Source organism: Molossus molossus, unplaced genomic scaffold (genome assembly GCF_014108415.1).
Source record: "Molossus molossus isolate mMolMol1 unplaced genomic scaffold, mMolMol1.p scaffold_m16_p_3, whole genome shotgun sequence".
NCBI lineage: Eukaryota > Metazoa > Chordata > Mammalia > Chiroptera > Molossidae > Molossus > Molossus molossus.
Window position 1 is genome coordinate 93,254,827 of NW_023425366.1, and position 25,316 is coordinate 93,280,142.

The 25,316-nt window shown below is 42.6% G+C and overlaps 1 protein-coding gene across 1 annotated transcript in view; it reads left to right on the top strand.

Moving 5' to 3' along the window:
- The first annotated feature begins 17,459 nt into the window (after positions 1 to 17,459).
- The window catches only part of MEGF10 (multiple EGF like domains 10), a 158,333-nt gene continuing 150,476 nt past the window's right edge, over positions 17,460 to 25,316 (top strand). Inside the window, exon 1 of the mRNA XM_036279239.1 lies at positions 17,460 to 17,487. The gene's annotated coding sequence lies outside the window, so the exon portion shown is untranslated. The remainder of the gene's footprint in view (positions 17,488 to 25,316) is intronic.

Genomic DNA, 25,316 nt, shown 5'->3' on the forward strand with positions numbered 1-25,316 from the left:
GTTTGTTTCAGTGAGGAAATTTGATGGTGGACTGGATAGTATATGGTATTGTGAAAGTAGTGTCAATTTTGTTAGGTGTGATAAATGTAGTGTGGTTTTGTAAGAGTATATTTCAACTTTTTGGAGATCTGTAGAAGCATTTAGAAGTGAAATATCTCAATATTTTTCATTTACTTAGCAATAATATAAAAACAGAGGGATGGCTCGGCCGGTGTGCCTCAGTGGCTGAGCGTCGACCCATGCACTGAGAGATCGCTGGTTTGATTCCCGGTCAGGGCACATGCCCAGGTTGTGGGCCAAATCCCCAGTGGGGGGCATGCAAAAGGCAACCAATCAATGTTCTCTCTCATCGATGTTTCTGTCTCTCTTTCCCTCTCCCTTCCTCTCTCTCTAAAATCAATAAAGAAAAAAAAAAATAAAATAGAGGGATGAAGCAACTATAACACAATGTAAATAATTGTTAAATCTAGGTGGTGGGTACTACTTTTTTCTAAATTTTATATATTTTAAAACTTAGAAGTGTTTTGAAAAACCTGTCTATTTTCTAAAAATGGTTTTTTACTTTTGTGTCACACTTAGAAAATGTTTTCTTTTTCTTTTTTTTAACTCATCTTTATTGTTGAATGTATTACAGATGTTCCCCCCCTTTTTCCCCATTGACACCCCTCCTCCCCAATCCTGCCCCGCTCCTGCTTTCCCCACACTATATATATATATATATATATATATATATATGTATATATATATATATATATTTTTGTTGTTGTTTGTTTGTTTGTTTGTTTGTTTGTTTGTTTATCTCATCCCACCCTCCTTCTCCCCTTCCCTTTGAGGTTCATCAGTTTAACAATCAATTTGTACTTCTTAATTCCTTCATCTTTTTCACCCATCCCTCAGCCCCCACCCATCTGGGAAGCAACAAAATTTCTCTGTATCTTTGAGTCTGTTTCTGTTCTGCTTGCTCATTTTGTTTGTAGATTCAATTGTTGACAGAAATGTATTTATTGCCATTTTATTGTTCATATTTTTGTTCTTCTTCTCCTTCAAGAAGACCCTTCAACATTTCATATAATACTGGTTTGGTGGTGATGAACTTTAGCTTTTTCTTGTCTGGGAAACTCTTGATATGTTCATCAATTCTAAATGATAGCTTTGCAAGATGGAGTAATCTTGGTTGTAGGTCGTTGCTTTTCGTTATCTTGAGTATCTCTTGCCACTCCCTTCTGGCCTGCAAAGTTTCTTTTGAGAAATCAGCTGACAGCCTTATGGGAGCTCCTTTGTAGGTAACGGACTGCTTTTCTCTTGCTGCTTTTAAGATTCTCTCTTTGTATTTAACCTTTGGCATTTTGATGATGATGTGTCTTGGTGTGGACCTCTTTGGGTTCATCTTGTTTGGGACTCTCTATGCTTCCTGGACTTGTATGTCTGTTTCCTTCACTAAAATAGGGAATTTTTCTGTCATTATTGTTTCAAATAGGTTTTCAATTTCTTGTTCTCTCTCTTCTCCTTCAGGCACCCCTATGATGTAAATGTTGGGAGCTTGAAGTTTTCCTAGAGGCTCCTTACACTATCCTCATTTTTTTTTTTTAATTCTTTTTTCTTTCTGCTATTCTAATTGCATGTTTTTTGATTCCTTATTTTCCAAATCAATGGTTTGCTTTTTGGCTTTAGCTACTCCACTATTGATTCTCTGTAAATTATTCTTTACTTCAGTTAGTGCATCCTTCATTTCTGACTGGTCCTTTTTTATGTTGTTGATGTTCTCACTAAGTTCCTCGGAGTTCTCCTTAAATTCCCTGAAGGTCTCACTAAGTTCCTTGAATGTCTCACCAAGTTCCTTGAGCAACCTTATAACCTGTTTTCTGAAATCTGCATCTGATTGATTGCTTATCTCCACTTTGTTTAATTCTTTTCCTGGAGTGTTGTTCTTTTCTTTCATTTGGGATATGTTTCCTTGTCTCCTCATTTTGGCTGCTTCTCTGTGATTGTTTCTTTGTATTAGGTAGCGTTGCTATGTCTCCTAGGCTTCATAGGGTGGCCTATTGTAGGTGTCCTGTAGGATCCAGTGGCACAGCCTCCCTGATCACCCCAGCTGGGCCCTCGAGGTACACCCCTAGTGTGGACTATATACACTTCTGTTGTAATTGAGTCTTAATTGCTATTAGCAATGGGAGGGATTTACTCAGGCTGATCAACTTTAAGGACTGGCTGTGCCCACTAACCATTGGCCTCTGACTACCTTGGAGGACCAGCTGTGCAGGGGCCCACCACACAGAGCAAGACTTACTTCATCAGGGCTCTGGTACCCACTGAGTCCACTCATTGAGTGTGTCACTTGTGGAGGTGGTTGGGTGGTGTTTTGATGTGGTTTGAAGCTGTTCACTGGGTGTGCTGGCTCTGGGGCAAGGTTAGCCACTCCCTATGTTTTATCCAGAACCATCGGCATAAGCTACAAAGTGATCTGCAGCTGCTTCTTGTGCTGGAGGTGCCCAGGCAAAGCCAAGTTGTGAACCAAGGCTGGGTGCTCCTAGTGCCAGGCCTGGGGGTACTTAATGAGAGGTATGGGGCTTGCTGAGACCAGGTGCTGCTGGTTTGAGAGATTTTAGGAAACTCTGAAGCAAGATCCAAGACAGGCCAATCCTATGGTAAAGCCTTTGGAAACAGCTTGGGTGGGCCCAAAATTGGGTGGGGCAGGGCCTCAGGGAATCACCAGGGCAAGGAAAACAGTGTGAACTAGGTTGCTGGAGTCCCAGATATGGTGGCTGTCTCCTGCCCCAGGGAAGGGCCCACCAAGGGAACATCAGCTCCACCAGCATGTCTTTCCAGGAGAAAGCCACCTCTCCAACCCTCATCTCAAGGCCAAACAGCTCAGTTCTTCCCTGTATGTCTCTGGTACCCATCAAGCTGCCTCCCTTTCAAGTTAAGACGGAGCAAGTCTGAGTAAGTCTGTGCGTGGGCCCTTTAAGGAGAGCTGCCTGGGGTCCAGTAGCCGCAGCCTCCCTCAGCCCCAGTTCTCACTGGTTTTTCCAACCAGAAGTTATGGGGACTTCTCTTCCTGACACTGGAACCCTGAGCTGGGAGCCTGGTGTGGGACAGGGACCCCTCACTCCTCAGGGACACCTTCCCTGCCAAGGTGTCCCTCCTGATTTTTATCCACTACACGTGGGAGTGGGACAAGCCTGTCCACGCCTCCACCCCTCCCACTAGCCTCCATGTGGCTGCTGCTTTAATTTTGTAGTTGTAGGACTTCCATTCTGCTCGATATCAGGCAGTTCTGAATGATGGTTGTTCTGTAGTTTAGTTGTAATTTTGATGTGGTTGTGGGAGGAGGTGAAACTGCGTTTACCTATGCTGCCATCTTGACCAGAAGAAGAAAATGTTTTCTTAAATAAGAGTTTTAAAAATAATCACTGGTGTGGCTCAGTGGTTGAGTGTCGACCCATACACCAAGAGGTTGCTGGTTCGATTCCTAGTCAGGGCACATGACCAGGTTGTGGGCCCAATCCCCAGTGGGGGGCATGCAGGACGTGGCCAATCAATGTTCTCTCTCATCGATGTTTCTATCTCTCTCTCTCTAATATCAGTAAATTAAAAAAAGAAGAAAAAAAAAGAAATAGACTTTAAAAAATAGTCACTGAGATTATCTTCTAGTGTCTTAATGGGTCTTTTCTTTGAACACTTAAATCTTTATTTTAATTTGTTTTGGTGTAATGCACAGATAAAGATTACTTTTATATTTTTGATAGTTAGATGGTAGTAAATACTTGCTGTTTTCTTTACCCACTTTCTTTTCCTTTCTTTTCTTTTCTAGAAAGAGCCCCTGATTTTCACTGAGAGATCCACATCTCTTTCATTTTCTGGTCATCTGGTCATGTGTTTGGGTAGCACAGAAGCAGAACATTAGAAGCCTGATATTCTTTCATTTACTCATGGCTAAAAAATAACTGGGGAGAAACCATCGTCTTTGTTAGTAGTTTGATAGGACATTTAAAGGATGAGTCTGTTGAGATGTGAGTAGACAAACTCTATGCTAACTATTACATCCTATTAAATAAATAGGAAGAAAGTTTAGAGTATTAACATATCTGTTACCATGAAATGAAAGTTTAAGCTGTATGTTCGTTATACGTCTTGCGTGTTCTTATACCCTAAGAGGAGTGTTCATTCACGCCTCGGAGGAGAACAGACAACGAACGCACTGTATGTGTTTCAGGCAGGGCCTCTACTCCGAGGTCCCAGGTGCTCACAGAGCCATCACCGGGCTGAAGGAGGCATGGCAGGGGACGGCCACTCACTGTAAGGTGCACCACCACACAGTCAGAGCGCCTGTGTCTGCCAGTCAGGAACATGCAGGGTACACCTGCCCATCTCTTGGTACTTTCTGGCTCCAAAATGGGTGGGATGGCAGGGGAAACAGAAGCCGCTACAGAAACTCACATCCAGGAGGCCAGTACCCTGCCTTCCCCTGCTGCCGAAGAAGTAAGGAAAATGACTTTGGCCTCCCTTCCTGCTACCTGTCAAGGATCACATGAGTTTATCTGTAAGACAGAGTCTAAAAATGCACCCAGACTCTTCTGGCTGGGGTGTCAGAGAAACACACGTCCCAGGCTTCCAGCCTCTGCCAAGTAATGAAGAGACAGAAGGGTGTTTAAAGCTGGATGTCAACAGACAAATCCAACCGAAGGTGTGAGGAGCTGTCCTACAATATTCAGATGTTCAATTTAAAAATTCAAAAAACTATTGCCCTAGCTGATTTTTCTCAGTGGTTAGAGCATCAGCTTGCGGACCAAAGAGTCTCGGGTTCTATTCTGGCCAAGGGCATGTACCTCAGTTATGGTTCAGTCCCCGGCCCTCGTTGGGGTCGTGCAGGAGGCAGCCAGTCAATGTGTCTTTCTTGCATCAATGTTTCTCTCTCTCTCTTCCCCCACCCCCACTCTATCTGAAGATAAAAAGAAAAATATCCTCGGGTAAGGATTAAGATAAATAAACAAAAATTTAAAAGATTGTTATTTGAAACATTAAGAGTAGACTATGGATATCACCTCACACCTGCCAGAATGGCCGCCATTAACAAATCATCAAACAACAAGTGTTGGCGAGGGTGTGGGGAAAGGGGACTCTAGTACACTGCTGGTGGGAATGCAGACTGGTGCAGCCACTATGGAAAATAATATGGTGTTTCCTTGTAAAATTAAAAATTGAACTGTCATTTGACCCAGTGATCTCACTTCTAGGAATATATCCTAAGAAGCCTGATATACCAATCAGAAAGAATATATGCACCCCTGTGTTCATAGCAGCGCTATTTATAATAGCTAAGATCTGGAAACAGCCCAAGTGCCCATCAATAGAGGAGAGGATAAAATAGCTGTGGTACATATACACAGTGGAGTACTATGCAGCTGTAAGAAAGAGAGATCTCTTACCCTTTGAGACGACATGAAGGGACCTGGAGAGTATTATGCTGAGCAAAATAAGCCAGTCAGAGAAAGACAAGTACTACATGATCTCACTTATTTGTGGGACATAATGAACAAAATAAGCTGTTGACCAAAAAAGATTTAGAATCATGGAAGTAGGGAACAAACTGACAAACCTCAGAGGGATGGGGGATGGGAAGAGATAAACCAAAGAACTTATATGCATATATGCACAACCAATCCACACAGACACTAGGCTGGGGAAAGCAGGAGGGGGTGGGAGCGGGAAGGAGGGGGTCCATGGGGAACAAAGGGGAAAATCTGTAATACTTTCAACAATTAAAAAAAATATAAAAAAACAATAAAAAAAGAGTAGACTATGTAGGACAAAATGTTTGTTAGAAAATTTTGTGGCCCTGGCCGGTTTGACTCAGTGGTTAGAGCGTTGGCCCATGGACCAAAGAGTCTCAGATTCGATTCCGGTCAAGGGCATGTACCTTGGTTGTGGTTCAGTCCCTGGCCTGGTCGGGGTCATGCAGGAGGCAACCAGTTGCTGTGTCTCTCTCACATCAATGTCTTTCTCTCTCTCTCCCCCCCCCCACTCCCTCCTTCCCTCCCACTCTATCTAAATATAAATGGAAAATATCCTCGGGTGAAGATTTTTTTAAAAAGCAAAAAATAAAAAAAAAAAATGAAGGAAATTTTGTGAAGAAAGCAGTTTGAAGTTGTAAACCACGTTTGTCATGGAGGATTGGTCTCACCCACCCACATGTAAGAGTTGACTTCCTGTGACATCATCTAATCTAGCAGAGCTTCTCAAGCAGGGGTCAGGCAGCCCAGGGGTGGCTGGGAGTGGTGAGCAGGGCTGGGTCCCCAGAGAAGCCTTGCCGAGGGCTCCCCCCACGATGCCATAGAAACAGAACTAGCCTCCTAATGTGTTATGAAAAAGACTGCAAAGCACTTCACTTTAATAAAACAATCTTCTGTTGTTTCACTATAAATTCTATTTCTGAATGTAATGCTCCAAAGTGAATGAATGTATCAGAAGTGTAAGGAGAGACTGTTTTAGGGCACTTGCTAAAGTGAAGGCTTGTGTGGATACATCATGGCCATATAAAGCTGTAAATCTCAGGATATAATGTTAATATTCCAGAGAGTAATGTTAGGTAAATAACAGAGCAGGCTGATAAAAATTCCCTGGGTTTTCAGAAGAGTTAAAGGCTTGATTAATTAGTTCTTTATCTGCATCTCCTCCTCCCTTTCTTTACTTTTATATAGCCAGTGAGACAATTATTCTAATCTGAGCGATAAGACTGAGTCTACTGAGAGCCGTATTTGTGCAACTCGGTGATTTGGACAAATGTTGAATGAATTAAAGAAATTCATATTCGGAAGCCTCTGCTCTTAAAATAGTTTTCTGCTTAGAAGAGATAATTTGCGAGTGTAAAATAAAAATTCTCTACTGAGTGATAAAACTGTTATTTAAAATATAGTCACTATTTTTGAGAAAGTGCTGTGTGCACAAGAACACCACTTGGTGCTTGAAACAAATTAGTAAACAAAATAGACACAGGTCCCTGCCTGACCATGAAAAGCTGATAGTCTAGTGGGGGGAAGGACAGATATCAAACAATACACATAACGAATATGTAAATGAGGTAGGATATTAGAAAATAAAAAGCAATGTTAAAGAACGAAAGAAAAAGTAGAGCGTTTTAAAGGGGACTGGGCTGCTGGGGGAGCAGGGATGAGCTACCGCAGCTGATCGGAGGGCTCACCGAGTGGGCACCTTTGAGTCAGACACAGAAGAGTTGGGAGCCACACATTCCGCGAGGAGGGACTAGCAAGAGCCCCACGGCGGAAACACGCCTGATGTGTTTGAAGAAAAGAAACTAGACCAACGTGTCTGCAGCGGAGTGAGCAAGGGATAGCAGGATCCATAAAGAACTATTACAACTTAAAAACAAACAGTCCCATTAAAAAAAAAAAAATGAGAAAGGCAAGGACTTGACATTTCTCCAAAGCAGAAATGACCAGCAACATTTGAAAAAGTGCTCAGCATCTCTAACCTCTAAGGAAATGCAAATCAAAACTGCAATGAGATAACACCTCACACCTGTTAGGATGGCCACCCTATAAAAAAGAAAATGCAAATAACCAATGTTGGCAGGCTGTGAAGAAACAAACTCTTGTGCACTGTTGGTAGGAATGTGAAGTGGTGCAGTCACATGGGAAAAAGTACAATGCTTCTTAGCAAAATTAGAAACAGAATTATCAGATGATTTAGCAATTCCACTTTTGGGTATTTATTCCAAAGAATGAAAAGCAGGGTCTCGAAGAGATATTTGTAAACCCATGTTCATAGTAGCATTATTCATAAGACCCAAAAAGTGGAAGCAACCCAGTGTTCATTCATAGGAGAATGGTTAACAAAATATGGTGTATACACACACACACACACACACACACACAATGCAATATGCCTCAGCCTCAAAAAGTGAAGATCTTCTACAATGTGGATGAACCTTGAAGACATTATGCTATGTGAAATAAGCTAGTCACAAAAAGACAAATACTGTATAATTCCATCTATGAGTACCTAGAGTGGTCACAGTCATAGAGAGAGGAAGTACAGTGGTGGTCGCTGGGGGCTGGGGAAAGGGAGATGGGGAGTTATTATTTAATGGGTATAGAATTTCAGTTTTGCAGATAGAGTTCTGGTGATGGATGGTGGCTAAAATAGCCAGGAATGCTCGGAAATAGTGTTGGAAGTGACAATGAGCCACTTCCCACCCACACTAGCTGTGTACTGGGTCATTACCAACAAGATACAAAATCACAGTGATTCTTCCCACCACAGAAAGCCCTCCTTTGGTCCTTCAGCCTTTAATAATCACTGCCTCATTTTTCTGTTGCAGTTTAGAGCAAAATTTGAAAGAATTGTAAATATTCTGTGTCACAAACCACTTTTCTATGCTCTTAGGGGGGTGGTATATCAGGCACCTGAGTCCGTATGGAAGTTTGAAGAGCCACATACTTCCTGTTGCCCCAGGACTGGCAAGAGAAAACCCAAAACCCAAGTTCAGCCAAATGGATGCTCTCTCCTGTGCCTTTGTTCTTGAGAGCATGATATGAGGACTAAGAAAAGAAATGGTTCAAGTTCATTTATCTCAGTAGGGACAGTGTGACCCGACTGTTTCTGCTCGAGTCCTCGGCTTTGATTCTTCCTTCTCAGTCCTTTAGAGAGGCTCCTTCTTATTTTAAATGTTGACCCCATAGATTCCCATCTCTGTTGGAGTCTCTCAACAGCCTCCCCCACTTTTGCTTTTATTCACTTAGTCAGTGTTGACTTTTGTTACTTGAAAACAAAAACCTTGATGGACACAGTAAGCATTGGTATTTCAGACAAAAAGGAGATCACGCCACAGGAAATGGTTTTTGTTTTTTTTCCCCTGGTACTCACATCATTGCCATGGTTACTTTTGGTCATCTTCTGCACCTTTCTTTCCCACACAGTTATGAGGGTCCTTTATATGCAAGATGCTTAGATTTATTCATTCCAAATTGGAATAGATTTATTTATTGCGCCCAATTTTACAATTTTTAAAAAGCAGTGTCAGGAGGGTCTCAATTCTTCACTTCTGTCGTGGTCTGGTCTTGGGACATGGGAGGTGAAGCCTGAACCGCTTCCAAGAGTGATACCACTCTACAGGTAGTCTTTTACAAGACCGTCCTAGACAGGCATGTTGTCGCTTTAAGAGCTTCTCCAAGCAGTTTTACTCCTGAAAATACACCAGTAGCGCTTTTACACACTAACAGTCCCGATACATCCGAGGGTCATAAGAATAACTTAGTACTTACTAAATGAAAGAGAATAGAACTCGGCTACTCCAGATGCGGTCTGAGAGAGAGAAACATCCACTTAGGCGTGTGCTCAGAGGTGCCGCCCGCCCCAGATGCCGAGTCGGAATCACGTAGTGATACAGCCCCTGGCTATTTGACAGGCACAGTGAAGTCTGAGAAGCACTGGAAGAGGAAAGATCAGAGGACATGACATGTATGTGTGTCGTTTCATGAAACTTGTTCCAATTATATACATATGAAGATATGAATTTGGTCATGATGAAAAATGTACTTCTTACTGTGGTAAAAATTTTTCACAGTCAAATAAAATTTGGAGAGAGTGATGTAAGCAAGATGGCCCAATAGGACATCCCTCATGGTATCCTCCCTCGCCAACAACAGCAGTTGGCATCAATCCACGGACGAAAGGGACGGTGGGAGCTGAGGGATCTGGCCCCAGATGGCCGAAGGATCCAGTTCTCCCACATGGGAGTCAGGTAATAGGTGTAAACACCTGGGTCATAGCTTTGGACTCTGAAGTGGCCTGTGAACCAGTAGAGTCCCTCTGAGTAGGGTCCAAGAGACCCTGGAGAACAGGACTTGGACAATCACCCAGAGACGGGAACGCCGTGGGAAGCCCAGGAGCCCAGCGGAGGAGTAGCAGCCCCCCCGGGAGCGGAGCGCTCCACCAGGCCCACCGGAGAAGGTAAGAGGAACAGGTCACATTAGACGTGTTTCTCCCCCCTCAAGGTGGCACAGCTCATTGCCAGGACAGCCCTTTCCACCTGCGGTTCCTCTCCGGGCAAAGTAAGAGCATGGGGGTGAGCACAGTCTCCTGAGCGGTGCAAGAGGCCTCTAATGAAACCATTTCTCTTGGCCTCATCCAGCAGGAGCTGCGAGCTGCATGAACGAGGGGCGGTGAGGATAGGAAGGCAGCAGCCAGGGCTTGAAATTCGTCACAGGGTGTGGCATCCACTACCCGCGCCCCAGATTCCCGCCGTGGGCCACGGGCGGTGGATTCTGGGAGCCCGAGTCTATTCCTGTCCCCGAGCAAGCTTTACAGCAGATTTAAAGACGTGAGGGAGAGCACCACAGAGGGAGTCACGGAGTTAAGAGGTCAATCCTGTTTGCTAAGAGAGAGAACTGCCCGGCTGACTTGACTTCCTTTATTGGAAACATTACCAGACAGGTAAATTGAAGACATGAGCCTATATCTGGATTTATAACGTAATTGGGGGGAAAGAAATCCAATGAAATACTGTGGCTCAGATGAGGAAAGTGAGCTGAATGTAATAGAGCTGTATTTATAAGTGGTTGAATGACCTTACTACAGGATGTGAATAAATATAAACGGAAAATAAAGTCTTTGTTAGAATAGGCCTTTGACTTGTACCAGTATTTGATTTTTATTTTTTATCCTCACCCGAGGACATTTTTCCATTTTTTGTTCAGATAGAGTGGGAGGGAGAGAGAGGAAGAGAGAGAGAGAAACATCGACGTGAAGGGACACATCGAGTGGCTGCCACCCGCACGACCAACCAGGGCTGGGGACAAACTGCAACCGAGGTACGTGCCCTTAGCGGGAACCGAACCCGGGTCTCTCTGTACCGCAGGCCGACGCTTTAACCGCTGAGCCAAACCGGCCAGGGCTGATTTTTAATCAGTATTTGCTCAACAGCATTGTGGCTTGCTGGTCAATTTTCACATATCTTGATTTCGAGATGGGTAACTAATATGCTAGGACAAGAATGAGCTCTCTCAGGATGTCAACAAGTTCTAAAATGGGCCACATGTAGAAAAATGGAATTTCATGGGGTTAAGTGAATTGTCCTGTAAGATTACTATGAAACTCTCAACTAATTGTATAAATAATATTTTTAAAAATCAGGCTGAAGAGCAAATGTGGAAAATAATTGGAGCTTTAGTTGATTATAAATTCTCTGTTAACAGAATAGTACAGTTACCACCACCACCAACAAAAAAAAGCCCATTTAATCTCACACCATATGAATAGTTCTTACAGTATTTAGAATGAAGGTAGGAGAGGTCTCACTCTAATCCAGATTGTCCAGGCTTTATCTGAAATGCTTCATGTGCTCACTTCAGCCCTACATAAATATCATCCAGAGTTGACTTCCTTTATTGGAAACATTACCAGACAGGTAAATTGAAGACATGAGCCTATATCTGGATTTATAACATAATTGGGGGGAGAGAAATCCAATGAAATACTGTGGCTCAGATGAAGAAAGTGGGCTGAATGTAATAGAGCTGCATTACATTCAAAACCAAAGTCTATCCAACTCAATAAAAATACATAAAAACATACCAATAATGTGAAGGAGTTTGTTTAAAAAGTAACTCCTAAAAAATCAAAGGTAAACAGCTTCCTTTTGTGACCAAAACTTAGACAAAATATATGAAACAACTCTTTTTAGACATTAGGTAAGAAGATTGTGATCCCTGAGCAAAGTAAGCAAATGAGGTGAAGCCTAGAATCAATCACTCTGGCTTTCTGACTTAGAAGTACTCCCTGGACCACAGCGTGGGGGAGCACAGGAGAGACACACACTGAAATTCAGGGAGGCAGAGGCGGATGAAATTTGGAGAACAAGATACCAAAGAGGAGAGAATTACACAAGGAAAGACCTCCAGAAATTTGCATAGGGTCCTTCTATTGCTGAATTATAAACCATGATAAAAAGGGTGAGACTGTATAAGACTAGGCACCCACTAATTAAGAAGCTGTAAACTGAACAATTCCCAGAGCCCACGCAGGACTGACAAACAGAATGAAGAGTGACTAGTCTTCAATGAACACCTAGGAGCAGAAAGTTCATATCTTATAATACAGCATTAGTCTGGGTTCACTTAGGAGACAGAAACCACACAGTGGGTTAAATAAGAGGGTTTTAATTATTAACTAAGGAATTATTAACTCTGATAAAAAGTGACTATAAGAAATGACAATTTTGGTCCAGCTGGTGTGGCTCAGTGGTTGAGCATCGACCCATGCATCAAGAGGTTGCTGGTTCGATTCCCAGTCAGGACACATGCTCAGGTTGTGAGCCAGATCCCCGGTGCGGGGCATGCAGGAGGCGGCCAATCAGTGCTCTCTCTCATCGATGCTTCTATCTCTCTCTCCCCCTCCCTCTCTCTCTAAAGATTAGTAAAGAAAAAATAAATAAATGATTAAAAAAAAAATGACAATTTTGTACTGTACTCTAGGGGTGAGAAAGTGCTCAAGGAAAGACAAAATTGTAAGGGGTTCAGACCTCAATGGAGAAGGGATAGTTTAGTCCACTGGACAACAAAGTTTGCTAGTCCGCCCAGGCTGGCGCTGCTCTGAAGTCTCTCAGCCATCAGAAAGAAACCCTCTGGAGTGTGGGCAAAACCATGGTAATGAGTAACTCATAATGTGGTCCGCAGAGACAGCTGTAGCTCTGTGGGGACCCTCTGCACCACACGTAGCCTGTAGGGGGAGCAGCAGTTCACCAGATACCTCCAGGGGCAGGGAGTTAGCTGTAGAGGTTGCAGGGACTCCATGGGAAACCTTCGGACCAAAGGCAAGCTCTGACTGTGGGACTCGAGCGGGGACTAGAGTACAAGTGTGACGAAGGCTTGAGGGTGGTGATCTAAGCAGAGACCTTCAGGACAATAGTTTGTCAAGAGGGCTGCAGGACATTTATCATAATGTCAGAACAGGACTGTAAGGTCCTTTGACTAGAGCAAAAAATTGATGAACCTCTTGCCAAACAGTCACAGGAAAATAAAAATACAGACCAATGTTGCTCCTGAATATAGACACTCCTAACATTTTTAAAAATCAAACCCAATAGTACATAAAGCCTATAATACACATTGGCCAAGTAGAATTTAACTCAGGAATGCAAGGCAGTTCTAACAATCAGTTCAATCAATTCACAAAATAAAGGAGAGAAACCATGCAGAACTTGACACAGAAAAACATTTGACAAAATTCAAGTCATATATGGTTAAAAAAACCAAACTTTTAATGAAGGAACATATTCAGCCAATAAACGATGTCTGTGAAAAATCTGCACCTAACATACTACTTACTGAAAGACTATTTTTGCTCTAAGATGGGGAATGAGGCAAAGATATTAACTTTTATAAATTTTATTCAACATTGTATTGGGCATCCTATACAGAGCAATAGGCAAGCAAAAGAAATAAAAGAAACAAAACTATATTTGTTTGCATGTAGAAAATCCTAAGGAAGTTTAAATAAACTATTAGAACTAATAAGTAAATTTAGTCAGGTTGCAAAACATGAAGCTTCTGTTCAAAATTCCATTGTATTTCTCCATGCTAGCAACAAATAATTGGAGACTAAAATTCAAAAAGGATTTCATTTACAATATCATAAAAAATGTAAAAGTACTTAGGAAGACATTTTTATAAATATGTGAAAAACTGGTACGCTGAAAACTATAAAATATTGCTGAGAGACATTAAAGAAAATCAAAATCAGTGGAGAGATACAACATTTTTATAGATTGGAGAATTCAATAATGTTAACATGCCAATTTTCTTGAAGTCATCAATATATTTAAGGCACTCTCAATCAAAATTCCAAAGTGACTTTTTAAAACATTAACAAACTAATTCTGAAATTCATATGGAAGATATTTTTAAAAGAAGAGCTAAACAAATTGTGATAAATAGGGGAGTAAAATTGGATAATTTATTATACCTAAATTGAAGTCTACTACAAAGCTACAGTAATCCAGACAGCATGATATTGGCACAACAATAGAACTGCAGATCAAAAGAAAAGATAGTGACTCCAGAAATAGAACCATTCTCACATCACCGATGATTTTCAGTAAAAGTGGCAAGGTTATTCAATGGGGAAAAGATAATTTTATTAACAAATTGTGCTAAAACAACAGGAAATTTATGTGAAAATTAATTAATTTCTGCCCTTACCTCATACCAGATACAAAAATTAACTCCAAATGAATCACAGACCTAAACATAACAGCTAAAACTTTAAAATTCTGGAAGAAGCCATAGGAGAAAATTTTCATGACTTTGGGCTAAGCAAAGATTTATTAGATAAAACATAAAAAACATAGTCATAAAAGAAAAACAATTGATAAATTGGACTTAAAAGAATAATAATAAAACTCCTGCTGTTTGAAACACACCATTAAGAAATTGAAAGGCAACAGACAGGCTGAAAGAATAAATTTGCTATGCATGTATCTGACAAACGTCTGGTATTCAAATATATTAAAAAAAAAAAAAAAAAAAAACCCTTACAAACTAATAACAAGAGTACAAATGACCTGATTAAAAATTGGGCAAGAAAATGTGGGCACGTCATCAAAGAACAAACAGCGTGGAAGCACATGAAAAGGTGGTAAACATCTTTGATGGTCACCATCATTCGTCATTAGGGAAGCAAACCTAAACTATAAGAGATATCCAGAATGGCTAAAATAAAAAGACAGACAATATCAAGTGTTGGTAAAAATATGGAGCAACTCTCATACATTGCTGGTGGGAATATAGAGTTATATCATATGAAAGGAGGTGAAGAGATTAGCCAAAGAACATATACGCACAACCCAAGGACACGGACAACAGTGCAGGGATGGCCAGAGGGAAGGGGAGGGTTAGGGATGAGTGGAAGGGGGCAAAGGGGGAAAATATGATCATCTGTAATAGTGAAAACAATAAAATAAAGAAAAAATTAATAAAGTAAAGAGAAAGAAACAGTTCATCTCTATTATATGGCTACACGCACACACTGTATAAAACAGGAATCCCACTCCTTTGAAATAAGAGAAATAACAACTTATGTCCACAGAAGAACTTGTACAGGAATGTTTCCAGAAGTTTTATTTACAATGAACCTAAGCTGCAAACAGCCTCAATGTCCATCAATATTTGGTGAATGGGCAAATTGTGGTATATTCATCCAATGGGAAAATACTCACCAATAAGAAGAAACAAACATTGTATATGAACAACAACATTGATGAATCTCAAAAACATTATGCTGAGTGAAGGAAGCCAGACACAGAGGAATACATACTATATGATTCCAGTCTAGAAACTCTAGAAAAGACAAATCTAACCGATAGCTACAGAAAGCAGCTCAGTGGGCCAGGGATGGGGTGAGGTGGGGGAACTGACTTCAAAGGGGTGTAGGGGAACTTTCTGAGGCGGTGGAATTGTTCATTGTCTTGATTGTGGTAGTGGTTACATGGGTGTATACATTGTTCAAACCTAATTAAACTGTACACCGAATATGAGCAATACATTGAATGTAAATTATACCTAAAAGTTGATGTAAAAAATTAAAAGAAGTGGAGCAACTAGATTTCATAAAGCATAAAGAAGGGTAGCTTTGGGGATTAAGTGACATAAATTAATGGCCACTCTAATTTTTAAAAATCATCACCTGAGGATACTTCGAATGATTTTTAAAGAGGGGGGGCGAGAGAGAGAGAGAGAGAGAGGGAGAGAGAGAGAGAGATCATAGATTGATTGCCTCCTGCACATGCCCCACTGCGAGCGGATGGTGGGTGGGGATCTAACCAGCAACCTAGGTATGTGCTCTGACCAACAGAGAATCGAAGGAACCCAATAGAACCCGGTGGACCATTCAGTGTACAGAAGGACGCTCCTACCATGAACCACACTGGCCAGGGCAACAGCCAATTTCTAGAACACTGACATATGGATCAACTCTGGATTTATTTGTTCTTGGGCCACTCTGATCAAAGTTCGAATTCCTAGCAGAGAAGGTCCGAGGGGACTAGTTTAGGTCGTGGACAGGGAAAAGCCAGACGATCCTGACTGACCTTTCCACTCAGACTTCACTAAGTGTGGCAGAGTTGGTTCCTCAAAGAAAAATACGTATAGGTCCTGTTAACCAGAAGAGGAGGCAATGATGCCTGGTACACAAACACAAGTAATCTTCCCCTGTTTGTTCTTAGGGGTGACCAAGGAGAAGCATGCTTGCCAGGTGCATTTGCGATCTCCATAAAGAGAAAGAGTTCATACAAATGTAAGGGAGAGGATCGTTTGGGGTGGGTTTGGAGCACAAGTTTGTTTGTTTGTTTGTTTGTGGTGGGGGGAGAATTCACCTAAACATAAGAACTAATTTTCCAGCAATTAGAAGCTTGTATCTGCTTGGGTCATCCAGGGACATTCTTTAGTAAGGAAGGGGAAGGTGGACAGTCAGAGAAGTAGGTTCCAGAATTCACGTCCTACCCAATTAACAGACTTCATGGTTTTAACTTTTTATCATCTGGTCTTCCGGGACCTCCTGGGCGAGTCGGCAGAGGGAGCCATTCCCCAAGAAATCTCCGCGAGGCCTCGCAGGGATTTTCCTGCGGGTCTGCGGGGTTCTCTTTGCCCCGCCTTTGTAAAGCTCCCTCAGCCCCACCCATCCCCCCAACTCCTCGCCCCACCTTCCCATCCACTTAGTTGCCGCCTCGCACACTCTGGTACCGCTAGGTCACCCATCCCTTCGTCCCACACCCTTCTTGGCACTGCTGGGGACTTGCGGTCCACTTCAGCCGGACGACCGGGTGCTGTTCCCAGTCCCCCAAATCTCCCTAAAGGGTCCAGAGCACCTCCCAGGCTTTGACCCGGGGGCGCTCACCGAACGTGGGTCCCGACGCAGACCCGCACTCTCTCTGCCCCCCGCGGCGGTGACCCCAAGCTTTGCCAACTTCGTGACTGAACTATTGGCGGGGTCACTCTGGGACGGTGGAAGCCGCTCAAGGCAGGGGCGACCTGCAATCGGGGCTCAGAAGTCGGGACGGCGGATTCTGCTGGCTGCAGTAGGGACTGTGCGCGGCGCCAAGCGGCGCCCCCCTCCAGCGGTCACTGTCCCGGCGGCGGCAGCTGCAGCAGCGGCAACTGCTCGCATCCCGGCCCGGCTCGGGTTACTCCCCTCCTCCTCCAGCATCTCGGGCCAGACCGGGAAAACCTTACTCAAGTTTGCAGCGAGTACTTTCCCTGGTGCGCAAAACTGCGGGTCTGGAAACGCGCGGAGACCGGCCTCCTTTCCCGCGTCTCCACCTTTGAATCTGAACCAAGACGCCCAAGTATCGCTCTCTCCTGGGACGCTACTTGGAGGCGAAGTGCTCTCTTTGGGACAGATTTTGTTTCTTAGCTGGCATTCGGTGAAACCAGGGGAAGAGAGTTGCGTTGCGAATCTCAGGATCCCTGGACTTGGGTAAGAGTTGAGCAAACTCAATTCTGGCAGCCTCCGGACCTTGGCCGGACGCTGGATGGTTTCTTGTGGGCGAGGGGGGCAGGGGGCACATTTTCCTTAGGATACTCCGGTGCTGCGTGAGGTGGAGTGAGAGGGGCCCAGTCTGGGTTGTTTACCTCTCAAAGGTTTATTGTTATTGTTTGCATTTGGTCTTGTTCCTTGGGGCTTGTAGGAACTTTTTGGAGTCTTTTTCATGGCGAAACATCCCCATTACGCATTTTATTTTGCATAATTTCTGCCCTTGTACTGCCTTGTCTTGTTTGTTCTATGATGACAGGTGTCGTCATGGTTGGGTGTAGAGGTTTGGGGGCAATCAGACTGAGAATGAGGAATACTTCCTTTGAGATCAGATTTACTTCTCCTCTGGGATCTTGACTTGTTTTCTAAACTTTTCTTTCTCCAGTACTTGACATTCAGATGGTACTGATCTTGAGATAGTCCCTCTTCCTGCGTTCTCAGCGTCTCTCAGAGTATCAGGACACAGGCTGGGTGACTTACACCAGAGGGGGGGCCTCTTTCTTGGTGAATACCTGGCTCCTCGAGGAATGTTGGGGTGAGAGGTGATTCTTCAAGCCATAGTTACCACAGAAAGATCTCTCTCGTGTTGGTCTTTTAAATTCCTTTGATCTAGGACTTTTACCCCTGGTTTTGGAGGTAAGAATGGTCTCACTGAGTAAATGAAGGATAATGATATCTTTGATGCTTCTTTAGAAAATATCCTCACATGAGGACCCAAATTCTTTAGGGGAAAGTTAAAGTTAGAGGTTTGATTAGCCCAAAAGTTCTTAGATCCCCAAGGCAGAGGAGAATGACATTTCTTCACGGTTCTCCTTGCCTTTCTTCTTTATATCCTGGGTCTCCCTTTGTGTAGGGTCTTCTCAACTAAAGATGCTCCATTCCCTATGGAAGAAAAGACTGGGACCAAGTCATATTCTCCCAAAGTGCCGTCTTTCTGACGGGACTGCGCCACGAGGTCAGCTTGCAGGGTCCTGTTTGCTTTCTGCTCTGAGGTCAGAGAGTTGAATAGCAGATCAGCTCTGGGACCAGGTAGCCTGACATCCACTCTCAACTTGGCACTTTCCAGTCCTATGATTTGGGCTGTTTCTTAACCTCTCTATTCCCATCTATTAAATCAGAAAGATAATAGCAGTGCTTACACTGAAGGGCTGTTAAAAGGATTACGGGAGTCAATGTGTGTGGTGTGCTAACAAGCTTGTCAGATAATAAGCAAGTAAATATTAGCTATTATTATTATTAAGCTATTGGTAACTGTTGCTGTATTAGGATAATATAGCTTTTATTAGCTATCAATCTGTTAGCTATTATTTCTGTTTGGGTGGTCTTTGAAGGCCTCGCTCACGTGGGATTTACTCCCACTATATAGGACATGATGTATTGTCAAACTTAGCTCAGACATGAGCTTCCCATTGCTTTCAGGCAGGGTCCCTTCTGAGGAAAGAAAGTGCATGCGGCAGGTCTGGAGTTGTAGAGGAGGGGTCATGGTTGGGTGCCAAAGGGTTATTGGGACAGGCTAGCAGGGCCATCATTTATTCAGTAGTTATTTATGAAGCATCTATTACATTTCAAGCACTGCTCTAGGTTCTGTGTTATTTACATTTGTTAGCTTTATTTTATAAATGGATATGCATGAGCCCTGGCTGGTTTGGCTCAGTGGTAGAGCGTCAGCCAGTGGACCCATGAGTCTTGGGTTCAGTTATGGCCAAGGGCATGCACCTCGGTTGCGGTTCATCCCTGGCCCTGGTCGGAGTCATGCTGGAGGCAGCCAGTCAATGTGTCGCTCTCGCATCATTGTTTCTCTCTCTCTCTCCCTTTCTCCCTCTATGTCCCTTCCACTCTATCTACAGATAAATAGAAAAATATCCTTGGGTGAGGATTATTAAAAAATAATAGTATATAAAAATAAATAAATGGATATGTATGAATATTCACTTTAGCCACACACATACCCCTTTTCATGGCTTTTCAAGCTTCGTGTGATACTAGCACCCGATAAATGAAATCTCAAATAATTTTTAGCTACGTTTATTTCAATGCCTGTTAAAATGAAAAGCATGTATTGTTGAAGAAGTAAACAAAATATTCAGTATAACCTCTAGCAGGGTACTTCTATTAGCTTCAACGTATGTAAACTGTGTGGGGAAATGGGGAAAAAGTTGGATAACCTTGTGTTCCTTCTGGCGCTAAAATCTTCAGATTAGCCACCTTCATTCGTGGTTGTTTTTAAACCTCTTTTTTAAAAAAAAATATTTGTTTTGGGTACATAAATATGTCACTTCATTGTTGCATGTTAATCAAAGTGAGTAATTCCATTACTAATGAATAAAAAAGGCAAAGCATTTAGCTCTGCTTGTGTTTCCCTAGCTATTCTCATACTTTGATGTATATCAAGAATGGAGGGGGCTTGTTAAAAATAGTAGATTGAATTGTGACAAATTGCCAAAGTTTGACCATGTTGACCTACATGAAATGCAACTCCATATCGTTCTACCTGTTATAAATCCTAGCCCCCTCTGCTCTGATTCAGATGCAGTAACTTTTGGGTAAAGTATGAAAAGTCTGCAGTTTTACAAAAGTTCCCCAGATGATTCTAATACAAACCCGAGTCACATGCTTATTTAGCCGCAGTGGTTTTACCCTCCTCTTGATTGTCTCCTTGGTCTAATAGCATATTTCTAAAATATAAATCTGATCATGTCATTCTCATGTTTACAAATCTATGGCGGCTCCCTAGCTGGTAAGCATCAGTATCATCCAGGTGCTTATTGAAAATGCAGATTCCAGGGTTGTACCCCAGATGCAAGGGCCAGAAATCTGCATTTAGTGGATCCCCTAGTGAATCTGGTGGAGGTGACCTCAAATGACCCTTGAAGAAACACTAGTTTATAGCATAAAGCCTAAACTCTCAAACATGATACACGTGGCCAGGTTTGCACTGTCTTCTTTGGGTTATTTCTCTGCTTCCCTGTTCCCAAGCTTCTAAGCCCCACTGATCTTGATCTTGTTACAGTTTCTTGGAGGATACGTTGCCTGCTTTCTCTCCTCCCTGACCTAGATGTGGATGCTGTTCCCTCTGCCAGAAATGTCTTTGCTTCTCTTTTCAGTCTAATCAACTATTTACTACGCATTTATCCCTCAAGATGCAGTTCAAATAAGACCTCCCCTCTGACACATTTCCTAATTCACATAAACTTAGAGATGTCTCATGATTCCTATTCTACTTGGTGGTTGGCTTTAATATCCTCTATCATATTGAATCAACTGTATTGTCTGGAGATTCCTCCAACTGATTGGTGAGATTATCATTTTTTATTCAAAGCCTTTATCCAAATGTCTGATACACAGTAGTTACATAATAAGTGTCTAAAAAATGTAAGGGGAGAACAAACAAATGAACCCTACTTGACATTTTCTTAGCACACCAAGTTTCTTGGGACAGTCACGATGTACAGAGTAAGGGTTGTGGAGAAGCCAGAAAAGAATTTACAATTTGGCTAGACATAGTCTACAAAGTAAGTAACCTGGAGTGGACAAAGGAGAAGATAGAATATCCTAAGAAGACTTGTGAAACACCAGATGCCACTGGATTAATGTTACGTATTTAACACTGTGGCAGCACAGTGATACAAGACCTGAGTTGATCATACCTTTGGGATGATTTAGGCTGTGAATGAGTGTCAGGGCCCTGAAACGGAAGTACCAATGCCTGTGCTTTTCAGCTTATAAATACTTTGTATGTATTTTTGTATTTGATCGGAAACATGGTGAGTCTTTCGGTACTTCTTTTCCTACTTTAGTATAGGATGCATTTCTAAAAATTGGTTCAAAGATTGATTGTGTAAAAGGGATACTGGGCCTAGAGGGCCGAATATATTCTAAAATTTTTAATTATATCTTGTCATTTAGACACGGCATTCCTTGTTTATTCCTTTCTTTTTTTCTTTCAACTTTCTATAATTTTGGTTATTTTCTTACCTGAACAATAGTTGTCTGATTCTGACTAGAGATTTGCCACTTCTGGCATGCTTAATAACTTCCACTAATTTATATTAAGTTTATGAGACAAAAATGTCTTACAATTACTATTAATTTTTAATTTTTAAAAAAATTTCCCACTCATTTTTGGTAATAATGGCAACATGCAATCACATTTGAACAAATGAACAAAAATGTTGCAGGGTAATGACAGAGCGAGTGATGCTGCAAAAATGAAACTTTCCGCTCATGAGCAGTTCCACCATAAGTTCACTCACTGGCTGATGTAGGAGAGTTCCGGTGACATAGGGCAGGAAGGTACCGCACTAATGCGTGATGTACAAATGTCCAGATTGTTTGGACTTCAAGCAAAGCAGAAGTAACCACCTGGGATCCCAATTACTCAAGGATGTGTGTCCAGTATTTCATTCTGAAAATTAGCTTAGTTTTAAGAATTAACTAAGAGTCATTGGGTTCTTCATTTTCACTTCTGTTTCCAAAATGAACTTTTAAAACCTTAATTTAAGCTTGCGTCTGGCTGTACTTACATGAGTTTCTTACCTTGTTTCTTAATGTCTTCATTCATTCATTCTCTCTATTTGAATTTCCCAAGATTTTGTGTTTCTCGCGTCTCTCTTTTCTTTCCAACTGAAGTCTTTTAAAAGTCGTTTTAACAATAGTTATTGCAGAGGATTAATTTTTAGCACTTAATAAGAGGGGTTCTCATCCTATGAGGATGAAAATAAGATGCAAACCAGTGTCATTTTACTCTATACAACTTTATTTGTGAAACTGCAAGTCGTCATGTGGATGTTATTTGACAATGCACACTCCACGCCATTAGCCAACCTGGAAAGTGTGAATGTGATAATATATCCTGTTGTTATCGAGGTTCATTTCTAGTGATTTCCTGTATTGTTTCATTTCCAGTGATTTATTCTCCTAGGTAGAGAAACTCTGGAAAGCATTTCAACCACCTCAATTTCCTACTCAGAGGGCAATAAATTACACCCTTCCCCCTTCCTAAGACAAAGAAAACAGTATTTCAGTATGAAAAACCTCATCTTGATAGGTACATGTGCGGGATATTAGCATCTGTTAAAAACATCTTATCTGTGGGAGCAAGGCGGCCCCCCTGAGAGAGGCCGAGTGCTTTGTCCTCGCGTCCCAGCTGACCAGGTCTGCTGCAGAGATTCGGTCCGTGCTGAAACCTCGCCACAGGTGACCGTCCCCATAACGATCTCCTACATACCTTCTGGTGAAGAATCTTGTCGTCTTTTCCCCAAAAATGATTTTCGATGGCCAATCAAAAATCGAAACACACACATTTAACTTGTTCCTCACAGAACAAACTAGAAATAGGAAATCTTTGTTTTAGACCCAGGCGATTATTTCTACAATCAAAATGAAACTTTGTGAATATCTACCTTCATAGATCTCTTCAGAAGGGTACTTCATTTATTTATTTATGTATATTGGGCAAGGAATCGATGACAAGCTGTTTTTTGGTGTTCTTTCAAAAAGTAATTTGTTTGAGTTTTATTGTGGCTCCAACAGTTACCTATTAGGTCTACAGGGCGCAGGGATAAATACTGTATTTAAAGGTCCTTGCCTTTAAAAAAATACAATAGGGAAAATACACCTGGCTGTGTAAGGCTGGGTATACTAATACACTCAGGACCACGGGGGCAGTTCTGAGCACCCATTCTAGAGGGGGCTCTGGGTGCTCGGAGGTTTCCTGGAAGTAGGGGGCCTGGAAGGAGAGAGGATTCGAGTAGCTGGGGCTATTTCATGCAGGGGAGCGAGCTCAGCAAACATGTGGCAGCAGGAATTGGCAAGACATCTTCAGGCAACAGTGATTAAATCACTCCACGGGAGGGGTGAGTTAACGTTTGAGCATCGTTTTATGACAGCCACGCATGGGGCTACAGGACTAGGTTCTGCCTGTTCCCACAGCTCTGTGAGCATTAAAGGAGCCCCTCATATTACCCTGCATTATTTTATTATATAAACCAGATGTGGTTTGGGCGCCCTATGGAGGTTCAAGCAAAAACTGAGCCCCCATCCCAGGCAAAGGTGTGACATGAGAAAACGTATTTCTTTTAGCTACTATGGGGCTTCTTGAGTGTGGGGGTGGAGACAGGGCTTATGTTTCTGCTAGCACCATCTAGTCTGGGTTTTTAAAAAATTTATTTTCTTTTTTCCATCATCATTTATCCCCCCTATGGCCTCCTCTACCTCCACTCCCCTCCCACCCCGCAATCACCACACTGTTTGTCCACTTAACACCCTCTAGTTCTGATTTCATTATTTTCCCTTAAGTTTACTTTAAAGAGTATCTTGCATCACTACTGCACTGTCGCTTTTGGCATGAAATGGTGTACCCCATATGGATATCACGTCACGTCTTCTCCGCTTTGTAAAATATCACCAAACATGGCTCTGAAGGGCCAACTCTCAAGGCTTGGGACTTAAAACCAAGAGCCACACAGCACTGGGCAAGTTCTCACCCAACCTCTGCTGGAGGCTCCAGCCTCTGCCAGGTTGCTTCAGCCCCTCCTTCTATTCCTGCACCCCCTCTCTATGCTCTTCGTGGGCCCAACTCCCACTGTTATCTTATCATCACCATCATCATCATCATCATTTAGTTTCCGGTCTCCTTCCCCACGTTCCTTGTGCCGTCCTCTTTCTCGCCCATCTTCTCCCCAGGTGTCCCCCACAGTGAGAGTTGACGACCACAGCAGAAAGCTATTTGCCTTTCAGAGCTCCCTCATCTCCTGTCCACCCCTTGAATGGGCACATGTGTGAAATGAGTCCATTAGCGAGGATAGAAAAGCTCGAGGCCTCTGTTTAGCCTATGTTTTCAAACTTTAGGGGCCTGAGAGTTACCCACACATAGTGGCTCCCCCCTAATGATTGGGGTTTAGTAGGGATGCCGTAGGACCCGGGTGTGTATTTTTGACAAGGTATTCTGATGCTGGTGGTCCATCGATGCACCGTAACCCTCGTTAGGGCCATAGTGCTCCATTCAGAAGGCACGACTTCTCTTTTTTCTCTTTTTTAATATTTTAGTGACTTGGTCAGAGTGGGTCATAGAGAAGAACTGGTCTGTGAGAACCCGTGCCTCCCCGTCTCTGCTGGGAGGGACAATGGCTGTAACACAACGCTGTTCATGTGACAGCCGGAGAAAGGGGCCCATTGTTCAGGGGTTGGCTGATGCTCCATGCTGCTCCGGCCAGCCATCCAACTGAGCTTGGTAGCCCCGAGGAAACAGACACACTTGAATCCGAGAGACAAAGAAAGGAGGTCAGGGCCTTTCACAGTTAAACTACTTGCAGCAATGGGTCGGAGGTAGAATTTAGGAAGAAAAAAAATAATTCTGGGGACGCATCTTGAATCTGTTGGTTTGGGAGCAGGAGACACGGGGTTAAGGGAACACAGGTCTGGGAGAACTCCCAGCTGATCTTTGGCCAAGGAAGAATGGTTTCCTACTCTGGCCACTGACTCATCTTATCACACAGTTTTATTATTGATTTGAAAAATGAGGAAGATTGTCCTCTGCCCATGATCGGCAAGGGGGTGTTTCTCAGCCTCTTTTCTCCAGGTTCATCAGAAGACAAGCATCCGCTCTGAAAGCCCACCTATATCAAGGCCCGTGACCTCAGAAAATGATTCTTTGTTCCTGGGTATAGTTATTGTCTATATGATGCAGTAATAATTTCCTTTGGAATCTAGATTCAAATATCAACTTTGAAGCTGATAACTTTTTTTGAGATTGAAGTACAGTTAAATCCCTT